The 12,496-nt window shown below is 38.4% G+C and overlaps 1 protein-coding gene across 2 annotated transcripts in view; it reads left to right on the top strand.

Annotated features, from left to right (window-relative positions):
* Positions 1–12,496, top strand: part of DIPK1A (divergent protein kinase domain 1A) — a 124,444-nt gene that overhangs the window by 44,336 nt on the left and 67,612 nt on the right. The window lies entirely within an intron of this gene.

The raw sequence follows: 12,496 nt of genomic DNA, 5'->3' as shown, positions 1-12,496 counted from the left end.
CACCAGCTTTCAGTTTATATTTGATTAGCATAGTTTTTTCCATTCTTTTACTTTCAGCATTTTTGCATTCTTAAATTTGATGTGAGTCTTATGAATAGCACGTCATTGGATTTTTGTTTTGTTTTGTTTTTATCTTTTAGAATCTTTGTCTTTCAACAGGCTGAAAATCTTTGTGTTTTTTTTACAGCATTTTGTTGATTCATATTTTATGTTGTTACTGATCTGTTTGAGTTTAAATCTGCTATCTTGTTTTGCCTCCCTTAGTTTACATAATACTACTGTGTTGGTTCTCTTCACACCTTTCTGAGTATTTATTTGCGTGTATGGGGGGTGCCATTTTCTCTTCACTACTTAAATGCTTATGATTCCCAAGATCTTATTATTTGCCTTTTATTTTTCTTACTCTATTTACTTGTCCTAGGTGGCTTTATTCACACTCATAATTTCCACTACTACTAATTTGCTGAGCTCCAGGCCTCAATATTCAAATAAATGCCTCCTGAACCTCACCAGTTGGAAACCCTGTCACCACCCCAGATTGATCATATCCAAAACCATACTTATCTTCTTTTACTCTAAAACTGGACCACTTTCTGTATTTCCTGGATTAGTAAATATCACTGCCTTTTCTCTTTCAGTATATCCTCATCTCTTCTCCCTGCATATCCAGTCTCCAGATCTTAGAATCATCTCCTTTCTGCTTCCAAAGCCTCTTTATCATAATTTGCCTAGCTCATTACAACAGTCTTGTGAATGGCCCTGCTTCATTTATTCTTACTTTACTAAATTTTACTTTCCATTGCTTTCAAAATGATCTTAAAGGGTTTAAGCAGAAGAATGTCATTAGATTTGCATCTTAGATATATAACTGAAAATTTCTGGTGAATATGACAGATAGTTATTTAAGTTTAATGGCTATGGCCTTGCATCTCTAGTAGATTCTCTAGAGCAATTAACTTTCAAACCTTTTCAACCATAACCTGCAGTAAAAAAATACATTTTATACTACAACTATAGTATAGACAGACGCACATACATACACACATACTGGAACAAAAGTTTTACTAACAATACTTAATCATCCTGCATTCTGATATTCCTTAGTCTAAGCCATTTCATTTTTTAAAATGCTGGCTCTTGGGTGCCTGGGTAGCTCAGTCAGTTAAGCATCTGCCTTTGATTCAGGTCAGAGTCCTGGGATGGGGTTCCGTGTGGGGCTCCCTGCTCAGCGGAGAGTCTGCTTTTCTCTCTCCCTCTGCCCTTCCTGCCACCCTGCCCCAGTTGTACTCTCTCTCTCACTCTTTTAAAGATTTTATGTATTTATTATTCATAAATAATAAAGAGAGCGCTCACACAGGAGCATGAGCGGGGTGGGGGTGGGGGCAGAGGAAGAAGCCGATTCCCTGCTGATCAGGGAGCCCAATGCAGGACTCTGTCCTGAGACTCCAGGATCACGACCTGAGCTGAGGGCAGTTGTTCAACCGAGTCACCCAGGTGCCCCGCTGTCTCTTTCTCTCTTGCTCTCTCTCTCAAATAAATAAAATCTTTTTAAAAATAAGTAAAATAGGGATGCCTGGGTGGCTCAGTTGGTAAAGCCACTGCCTTTGGCTCAGGTCATGATTCCAGGGTCTTGGGATCGAATCCCACATCCCGCTCCTTGCTCGGCAGGGAGCCTGCTTCTCTCTCCACTTCTGCCTGCTTGTGCACTCTCTCTCTGTCTCGCTGATAAATAAATAAAATCTTTAAAAAAATAAGTAAAATAAAATGCTGGCCATAGTCCACTAAATACCTCTACTTTGAAAAACTCTGCCCAAGAGAATGTCTCTTTCAATTGATCTTAGATCTTAGATCTTAGATGAAGGAACAAAGGCAATCCAATGGAGAAAGGATAGTCTTTTCAACAAATGATGCTGAACAACTGGACATCCACATGCAGAAACGTAAATTTAGACACTGACCTTACACCTTGTACTAAAAATGAACTCAAAATGGAGTGCATAGACCCAAATGTAAAACACGAAACTATAAAGCTATAAAATAACACAGGGAAAAAAATCTAGGTGACTTTGTGTTTTGTGATGAGTTTTTAGGTTCAACACCAAAAGCATAGTCTATGAAGGAAAAAGTGATAAGTGGGACTTCATTAAAATTAAAAATTTCTACTCTGCAAAAAACACTTCAAAAATGAAAAGACATGGGGCGCCTGGGTGGCTCAGTGGGTTAAATCCTCTGCCTTCAGCTCAGGTCATGATCTCAGGGTCCTGGGATCGAGCCCTGCATTGGGCTCTCTGCTCAGCAGGGAGCCTGCTTCCCCCCTCTCTCTGCCTGCTGTCTGCCTACTTGTGATTTCTCTCTGTTAAATAAATAAATAAAATCTTAAAAAAAAAAAAAGACAAGTGACAAACTGGAGGAGATAATTGCAAAACACGTATATAGTAGTGGATTAGTATCCAGAATATACAAAAACTCTTAAACTCAACAACAACAAAAATAATTAAAAGTGGGCAAAAGGCCTAAAGAGACACCTCATTTAAAAAGATATAGAAATGGCAAATAAGCATATGAAAAGATGCACTGTATAATAGACCATTAGGAACTTGAAAATTTAAACAATAGTGAGATACCATTTCATATCTATTACAATAGTTAAAATTCAAAATACCGACAATACCAAATGCTGGTAAGAATGAGAAACAATAGGAACTCTCATTCATTGTTTGTAAGAATACAAAATGCTATGGTGACTATGGAAAATAGTTTGATAGTTTCTTACAAAGCTAAGCACAGCCCCTTACCATAAGATCCAGCAATCATGCTTTTCAGTATTTACTCAGATAAGTTGGAAATTTATGTCCACACAAAATTCTATACACAGACGTTTACAGGAGCTTTATTTATAATTGTTAAAACTTGGGGGGCAGTGCATGGGTGGCTCAGTCAGTTAAGTGTCTGACTCTTGGTTTTGGCTCAGGTCATGCTCTCAGGGTTGTGGGATGCAGCTCTGTGTTGGGCTCGCCACTCAGCAGGGAGTCTGCTCGAGTTATTCTTGCTGTGTCCCTCCCCCAACTTGTGACACACACATGCACACACACACACTCTCTCTCTCTCAAATAAATCTTAAGGTTTAAGATTTTAAAATCTTAAGATTTTAAACAAATCTTTAAAAAAAAAAAAAACTTGGGCACTGCCAAGATGTCCTTCAATAGCTACATAGATAAACAAACTGTAGTACTTGTTAACAATGGAGCATTATTCAGTCATAAAAAGGAATAAGCTACCAAGCTACAAAAAGACATGGAGAAACTTAAATGCATATTGCTGATTGAAAGAAGACAGTCCAGAAAAGCTACATACTGCATGATTCCAACTTATATGACATTCTGGATAAGGCAAAACTATGGAGACAGTAGAAAGAACAGTGGTTATCCAGGGTTGGAGTTGGGGAAGCATAGCTAGGTGGAGCTAATAAGGATTTTAAGGACAGTGAGATTATTCTGTGTGATGGTGGATACATGACATTATGCATTTGTCAAAACTCATACAACTACACAACAGAAAGTGAACCCTAATGTAAATGGGGGTGAGGAGAGAAGGGGTACTATATGGGAACTCTCTGCTCAGTTTTTCTGTAAATCTAAAATTGCACTAAGTAATAAATCTGTTGGGGCTCCTGGGTGGCTCAGTTGGTTAAGCAGCTGCCTTCCGCTCAGGTCATGATCCTGGAGTCTGGGATCGAGTCCCCCATGAGGCTCTCTGATCGCCAGTGAGTCTGTTTCTCTCACTGTCCTCTCTCTCTCTCTTAAATAAATAAAATCTTTAAAAAAATTTTTTAATTTTTTTTAAAAGCAAAAAGTGTATATCTCTTAATTCATTCAACAGACATTTGTTAAATATCTACAAGATACTAAAGAGTGAAATACTAGAAATATTAAATTATGGAAGACATATTTCAAAGAGTGTGTTGTCAATTAGGGTGATGTTTGCTTTGTCAGAAGTATATATAGATTGTTACAGGACTCAGGGAAGGACCATTTTAGTCTAGGCTGGGGAGGAAGAAGGAGTGACCGGAAAGGCCTATCAGAGTATTTAGGGTGAATAGTAGTTGACTGGATAAAAGTTTGTGTTTTAGGGAATGAGCACCTTCAGGAGATAATACTCTGTACAGATAAAATAGTATCTGAAAAGGCACATAGTTAAGAATCAGCATGATGTGAACAGGAAATTACAAAGAATTCTTTCCTTAGTTATGGGAAAGATTGCTTCTGGAGAAATGTGGGTTGTGAAACTAAGGAGGTAGATAATATCGTGACGGGTCCTGTGTATTAAATGAGCTAAATAGGGCTTAACAAACTTTTATTTTTTTATTATGTTCAATTAGCAAACATATACTACAAAATGAGTTTTTGATGTAGTGTTCAACAATTCATTAGTTGCGTATAACACACAGTGCTCACCGCAACATGTTCCCTCCTTTTTTTTATTAATTAATTTATTTTCAGCATAACAGTATTCATTATTTTTTCACCACACCCAGTGCTCCATGCAATCCGTGCCCTCTATAATACCAACCACCTGGTACCCCGACCTCCCACCTTCAAACCCCTCAGATTGTTTTTCAGAGTCCATAGTCTCTCATGGTTCACCTCCCCTTCCAATTTACCCCAACTCCCTTCTCCTCTCTAACTCCCCATGTCCTCCATGATTTTTCCTTAATACCCATTGCTCTGTTACCCCATGCTTCTGTCCCTCTCCCTTCTGTAATCCTCAGTTTGTTTCCTGGAGTCCAGAGACTCATTGTTTGTCTCCCTCTCTGATTTCTTCCCATTCAGTTTTCCCTTCCTTCCCTTATGGTCCTCTGCATTATTCCTTATATTCTGCATATGAGTGAAACCATATGATAGTTGTCTTTTTCTGCTTGACTTAACTTCACTTAGCGTAATACCCTCCAGTTCCATTCATGTTGATGCAAGTGGTAGGTATTCATCCTTTCTGATGGCTGGGTAATATTCCATCATGTATATTAAAGGGAAACCCTCCTACACGTTTGGTGGGAATGTAAGCTGGTACAGCCACTATTAACAAAACTTTTCTTTCTTTCTTTTTATCTTTTTGTAGTTTCAGGTTTTTATTTAAATTCTAGTTAGTTAATATAGTATAATATTAGTCTCAGGAGTAGAATTCAGTAATTCATCACTTACATATAACACCCAGTGTTCATCATTCACAAGTGCATTGCTTACTACCCATCACCCATTTAACCCATCCCCCCACCAACCTCCCCTCTAGCAACCCTCCCTTTGTTCTCTACAGTTAAGAGTCTGTTTTATGGTTTGCCTCTCTTTTTCCTCTAGGTTCATCTGTTTTATTTCTTAAATTCCACATATGAGTAAAATCATATCATATGATATTTGTGCTTCTCTAATGACTTATTTCACTTAGCATAATACATTCCAGTTCCATCCACATAGTTGCAAATGGCAAGATTTCATTCTTTTGGCTGAGTAATATTACATCGTGTGTGTGTGTGTGTGTGTGTGTGTGTATACCACTTCTTCCTTATCCATTCATCCTTCCTTATCCATTAATTCTTATCCAAATGTCAGTGGACATTTGGGTTCTTTCAGCTATTGTTGGTAATGCTGCTGTAAAAATTGGGGTAAATGTGTCCCTTCAAATCATTATTTTTGCATCCTTTGGGTAAATACCTAGTAGTGCAATTGCTAGATTGTAGGTGAGTTCTATTTTTAACTACTTCCATACTATTGAGACACCAGTTTGCATTCCTACCAGCAGTGTAAGAGGGTTCCCCTTTCTCTGCATCGTTGCCAAAATCTGTTGTTTCCTGTATTGGTAATTTTAGCCATTCTGACCAGTGTAAGGTGGTATCTTATTGTAGTTTTCATTTGTATTTCCCTGATGATGAATGATGTTAAGTATCTTTTTGTGTGTCTGTTACCCATCTGGATGTCTTCTTTGGAAAAATGTCTATTCATGTCTTCTGGCCATTTCTTCACTGGATTATTTGTTTTTTGGGTGTTGAGTTTGACAGATTCTTTATAGATTTTTGGATACTAACTCTTTATCAGATGTGCCATTTGCAAATATCTTCTCCCATTTTGTAAGTTGCCTTTTAGCTTTGTTGATTATCTCCTTTGCTGTGCAAAAGCCTTTTATGTTAATGAAGTCTCAATAGTTCATTTTTGCTTTTGTTTCCCTTGCCTCTGGAGATATTTCTAGTAAGAACTTGCTACAGCTAATGTCAAAGAGGTTGCTGTCTGTGTTCCCTAGGATTTTGATGGTTTCCTGTCTCACATTTAAGTCTTTCATCCATTTTGAATTTATTTTTCTGTATGGTATAAGAAAGTGGCCTAGTTTCATTCTCTTGCATGTTGCTGTCCAGTTTTCCCAACACCATTTGTTGAAGAGACTGTCTTTTTCCCATTGCATATTCTTTCCTGCTTTGTTGAAGATTAATTGACCATATAGATGTGGGTTCATTTCTGGGTTTTCTATTCCGTTCTACTGATCTATGTGTCAATTTTTGTGCAAGTACCATGGTGTCTTGGTGACTTCAGCTTTGTAATATAACTTGAAGTCTGGACTTGTGATGCCTTTCCTTTTCTTTTTCAAGATTGCTTTGTTTTTTGGGGGTCTTTTGTGGTTCCATACAAATTTTAGGGTTGTTTGTTCCAGCTCTGTGAAAAATGCTCTTGGTGTTTTGACAGGGATTGCATGAAATGTATAGATTGCTTCGGCAGTACAGACCTTTTAACAATATTTGTTCTTCTAATCCATGAGCATGGGATGTTTTTCCATTTCTTTGTCTCATCTTCAATTTCTTTCAGATGTGTTGTATCATTCTTAATTTCTTTCAGATGTGTTGTATAGTTTTCAGAGTATAGATCTTTTACTTCTTTGGTTCAGTGTATTCCTAAGTATCTTAAGGTTTTTGGTGCAGTTATAAATGGGATTGATTCCTTGATTTCTCTTTCTGCTGCTTCATTATTGGTGTATAGAAATGCAACAGATTTCTGTGTGTTGATTTTGTATCCTGCAACTTTACTGAATTTGTGTATCAGTTCTAGCAGTTATTGGGTGGAGTCTTTCAGGTTTTCTGCATAGAGTATCATGTCATCTGTGAATAGTGAAATTTGGCTTCTTCTTGCTGATTTGGATACCATTTCTTTCTTTTTATTGTCTGTGGAGGCTAGGACTTCCAGTACTATGTTAAATAACAGCGGTGGGAGTGGATATCCCCGTCTTGTTCCTGACTATAGAGGAAAAGCTCTCAGTTTTTCCCCATTGAGAATGGTATTTGCTGTAGGTCTTTCATACATGGCCTTTATGATGTTGATGTTCCCTGCATTCCTAATTTGTTGAGGTTTTTTATTAAGAGTGGATGCTGTTCTTTGTTAAATACTTTTTCTGCATCTATTGAGAGGATCATATCATTCTTATTCTTGATTTTATTAATGTGGTATTTCACATTGATTTGCAAATATTGAAACATGCTTGTACCCCAAGAATAAATTCCACTCAATTGTGGTGAATGATACTTTTAATGTACCATTAGATTTAATTTGCTGGTATTTTGTTGACAACTTTTGCATCAGTGTTCATCAGGGATACTGGCCTGTAATTCTCTTTTTTAGTGGGAATCTTTGTCTGGTTTTGGAATCGAGGTAATGCTGGCCTCATATGATGAGTTTGGAGGTTTTCCTTCCATTTCTATTCTTTTGGTTTTGGGGGGGGGTTGTTTTGTTTTTTAATTTAAATTCAATTAGCCATCATTCATTTCTATTTTTGGGACAATTTGAGAAAAAAGGTATTAAACTTTAAATTTAAATGTTTTGAATTTAAATGTTTTGTAGAATTCCCCTATGAAGCCATCTGGCCCTAGACTTCTATTTGTTGGGAGATTTTTGATTGCTGGTTCAATTTCTTTGCTGGTCAATGGTTTGTTCAACTTTTCTATTTCTTCCTGTTTCAGTTTTGATAGTTTGTATGTTTTTAGGAATTTATCCATTTCTTCCACATTGTCTGACTTGGTGGCATTTAATTTTTCATAATATTCTCTTATAATGGTTTGTATTTCTGTGGTATTGGTTGTTATATCTCCCCTCTCGTTCATAATTTTATTTATTTGGGTCCTTTTCTTTTTGATGTGTTGGCTAGGGGTTTATCAATTCTATTATTAAAGAACCAGCTCCTACTTTCACTGATTAGTTCTATTGTTTTATTTTGTTTAGTTTCTATATCAGCTATTTCTGCTCTAATCATTATTGGATGGCTTCTTCTGATGGCTTTAGGCTTCACTTGTTGTTCTTTTTCTAGCTCCTTTAGGCATAAGGTTAATTTGCATATGTGAGATTTTTCTTGCTTCTTCAGGTAGGCCTGTATTGCTATATATTTCCTTTTTATGACTGCTTTTGCTGGAGGTTTTTGAACATCGTGTTTTCATTTTCATTTGTGTCCATGTATTTTTTAATTTCTTCTTTAATTTCCTGGTCGAACCATTCATTCTTTGGTAGTAACCATTCATTCTTTAATTTCCTGGTTGAACCATTCATTCTTTAACCTACATGCATTTTTGCTCTTTCCACATTTTTTTTCTTGTGATCGATTTCCAGTTTCATAGTGTTGTGGTCAGAAAATATGCATGGCATGATCTTTTTTTTTGTCCTTGTTGAGGCCTGATTTGTGACCTAGTATGGGATCTATTCTGGAAAATGTTCCATGTGCATTTGAAAAGAATGTGTATTCTGCTGGTTTTTTTTTTTTTTTTTTAAGATTTTATTTATTTATTTATTTATTTGACAGACAGAGATCACAAGTAGGCAGAGAGGCAGGCAGAGAGAGGAAGGGAAGCAGGCTCCCTCCTGAGCGGAGAGCCCGAGACCATGACCATGACCTGAGCTGAAGGCAGAGGCTTAACCCACTGAGCCACCCAGGCGCTCCTACTCTGCTGTTTTAGAATGTAAGGTTCTGAATATATCTGTTAAGCCCATCTGGTCCAGTGTGTCATTCAAAGCCATTGTTTCCTTGTTGATTTTCTGCTTTAATGATCTGTCCATTGATCTAAATGGGGTGTTAAAGTTCCCTACTATCACTGCATTATTATTAATGAATTCTTTTATGCTTGTTATTGTTTTATATGCCTGGATGCTCCCAAGTTGGGAGCAGAAGTACTTACAATTGTTAGGTTAGATAGACCCCTTCGTTATGATATAGTGCCCTTGTTCACCTCATGTTACAGTTTTTGGTTTAAGTCTAGTTTGTCTGATATAAGTATAGCTACTCTGGCTTTCTTTTGACATCCATTTGCATGATAAATGTTTCTCCATCCCCTCACTTTCAATCTGCAGGTGTCTTTAGGTCTAAAATGAGTTTTGGGGCGCCTGGGTGGCTCAGTGGGTTAAGCCTCTGCCTTCGGCTCAGGTCATGATCCCAGGGGCCTGGGATCGAGTCCTGCATAGGGCTCTCTGCTCAGCAGGGAGCCTGCTTCTCCTCATCTCTCTCTCTGTCTGTCTCTCTGCCTAATTGTGATCTCTCTCTGTGTCAAATAAATAAATAAAATCTTTAAAAAATAATAAATAAAATAAAATGAGTCTCTTATTAGCAGTATATAGATGGGTCTTTTGTTATTGTTGTTCTTTCGGACACTCTATGTCTTTTGATTGGAGCATTTAGTTCATTTACAGAGTAGTTACTGATAGATATGAATTTAGTGCCATTATATTACTTGTTTTGTTTTTGTCTCTGGAGTTTTTTTCTATTCCTTTCTAGTCTTTGTTGCTTTTGGTCTTTCCTACTCAGAGAGTCCCCTTTAATATTTCTTGTAGGGCTGTTTTAGTGGTCATAAATTGCTTTAGTTTTTATTTGTCTGGGAAACTCTTTATCTCCCCTTCTATTCTTAATGACAGCCTTGCTGGATAGACTATTCTTGGCTGCAGATTTTTCCCATTCAGCATGTTGAATATATCATGCCACTTGCTTTTTCCTGCCAAGTTTTATGTGGATGGATCTGGTGTTGCTAACCTTATCAGTCTCCCTTATAAGTTAGGGACTCCTTTGTCTTGATGCTCTTGTGATTTTTTTTTTTCTTTATCTCTATATTTTGCAAATTTAACTGCAATATGTCTTTGATGTTGACCTGCTTTTGTTGACTATGATGGAAGTTCTCTGTGCTTCCTGGATTTCTATGTCTGTTTCCTTCTCCAGGTTATGGAAGTTTTCAGCTCTAGTTTGCTCAAATAAACCTTCTGCCCCCTTTCCCTGTCTTCTTCTTCTGGAATTGCTAAGATACGAATGTTATTGTGCTTTTTGGAGTTGCTGAGTTTCCAGAGTCTACTTTTGTGACTCAATATTATTCTTCCTCTCTTCTTTTCAGCTTCATTATTTTCCATAATTTTATTGTCTATATTACTTATTCATTAGTCTTCTTCTTCCATCCTTGCGGTCATTACACCCAGCTGGTTTTGAATCCCAGTTATTGCATTTTTCAGTTTGGCCTGACTAGTTGTTAGGTCTTTTATCTCTGTGGTGAAGGACTCTTTGATGTCTTCTATGCTTTTCTCAAGCCTGACTAGTATCCTTATGATTATTGCTTTAAATTTTGGATGAGGTATATTTACTTACATCTGTTTCAATTAGATCCCTGGCTGTGACCTTTTCTTGTTCTTTCTTTTGGGATAAATTCCTCCATGTTGGCATTTTGTGTGCATCTCTGTCTTCTTCTCTGTGTTAGGAAAGCTATTATGATTCCTGCTCCTGAGAGTAATGGCTTTTTGAAGAAGAGGTCATATACAGTCCAGGGCCTGGCACTTCAGGAAATATCTCTGGTAAATACTGGGTACACTCTGTTGCTGTGTTTCGGCTCCTCTTTTCCTCAAGTCAGTCCTCTGCAGAGTTTCTCCTTGCCTGCAGTGGTGGCTGTTTGGACCTTGGCCAGAGTATGGCAAGTTTTAACTAGGTGTGCTCTGGTTTGGTTGTTAAATGAGACCTGATGCTATTTCCTTTAGAGCTGAAGCTTTTAGAACTCTTGTCAGTAGACATGGTAAATGCAAGGGTCTCTGTACTGGTCTTCTGGGGGAGGGTCTTACTCTTTCTCTCTCTATCTGAAGTAAGTAAATAAATCTTTTAAACAATCTAAATTAAAATAAGGTGGCAAAGACAGGCTCATACTCAGGCACACTTGCCTGAGGAAAGCAGCCCCTGCAGAGCACAGCAGATGGGGCTTGGTATAAGTGGTTTACACTGCTACCATTGTTGCTGTGCTGCTTATGAAGTAAGTTTATGCCAAGGGGCAGTGTAGAGAAATGGCACCAGCCCCCTTCCTCATCCCCTGAGGATACCCACTGCTATCTGGAAAGCCCTCCCAGAAGATCGAGCAATCCCCCTCTCCTATGTCCCAGGTGTGTCCCTTAGATTTCTGCCTTCACCCTGTCTGTGTCTGGGCCATCTGCATCTTGGACTCTATCCCAGGTAGCCCAGCTGAGTTTTAAACTCCAGACTTTAGAAACCTGGCATGGTGGAGACCCTCACTGGTCTCTGGGGAAGGGTCTTACTCTTCTGGGACTGAGGCAGGTTTATCCCAGAAGGGCAGTTGCACCAAAGTGCAGCAGTGTGGAGTTTGAAGTAGACCACAGCAAAGAGCCATTGTCCAGGTTAGGTGCCCTCAGCGGGTATCTCTGTGCCTGTGCTGAGTGGCAGGGGGAGGGAAATGGTGCTGCTGGGTCTTTTGTCCCCAGAGAAGAAATGCCACATATCCTGCATGGGCTCCACAAAGAGAGAACCATCTCTGCCAGTGCATCCCTCAGATTGTGCCATCACCCCCTGGGCTATGTTCCCTTCTCCACAGAAGCACGGCAGTGCCCTTGGAGCTCCACACCAGCCTGCCATGACCTATGAAACTTCAGTCTTTGAGCCCAATGGTTGTAAAAACTTATAAAAATCAGCTCCTCTTGTTTTCCCATACTTCAAAGAAGTGTTTTCCTTATGCAATCCCCTGGGTGCTTCTCTTTGTTTCTCTCTGTCTTTCTCTCTCTCCATAATCCGGGCTCTCTCCATTTCACAGCAGCCCTGATCTGTTTCTCCCCCAAACCACATTTCTGCACCTCCCACCTTCCACAATGTGGGCTCCTCTCCCCTAGTTGTGTGGTTTGTTCTTTCAGTCCTTAATTCAACTTCTTGGATATTCAGAATGATTTGATATTTATCTTGTTGTGTTCAAGGAATGAGGCAAGCCTAGGGATCTCCTACTATGCCATCTCAGCTCCCCTTTCCAGGACTTATGAAACTTTTAGAACAAGTGAAGGGGGACATCATTATGCAGATTTAAAGGAAGAAGAACTCTGAATAGTATTTAGTATAAGAACTCTAAGAAATTTTGAAAGTTTTCTGTTATCCTTTGTTGGTGCAGGCAGACCTGTCCTTTTTTTTTTTTTTTTTTTTTAAAGATTTTATTTATTTATTTGGCAGACAGAGATCACAAGTA

This window comes from Mustela lutreola, chromosome 10 (genome assembly GCF_030435805.1).
Source record: "Mustela lutreola isolate mMusLut2 chromosome 10, mMusLut2.pri, whole genome shotgun sequence".
Classification (NCBI taxonomy): Eukaryota; Metazoa; Chordata; class Mammalia; order Carnivora; family Mustelidae; genus Mustela; species Mustela lutreola.
Note: the sequence above shows the minus strand (reverse complement) of the source record. Positions and strands in the feature narration are given on the sequence as shown.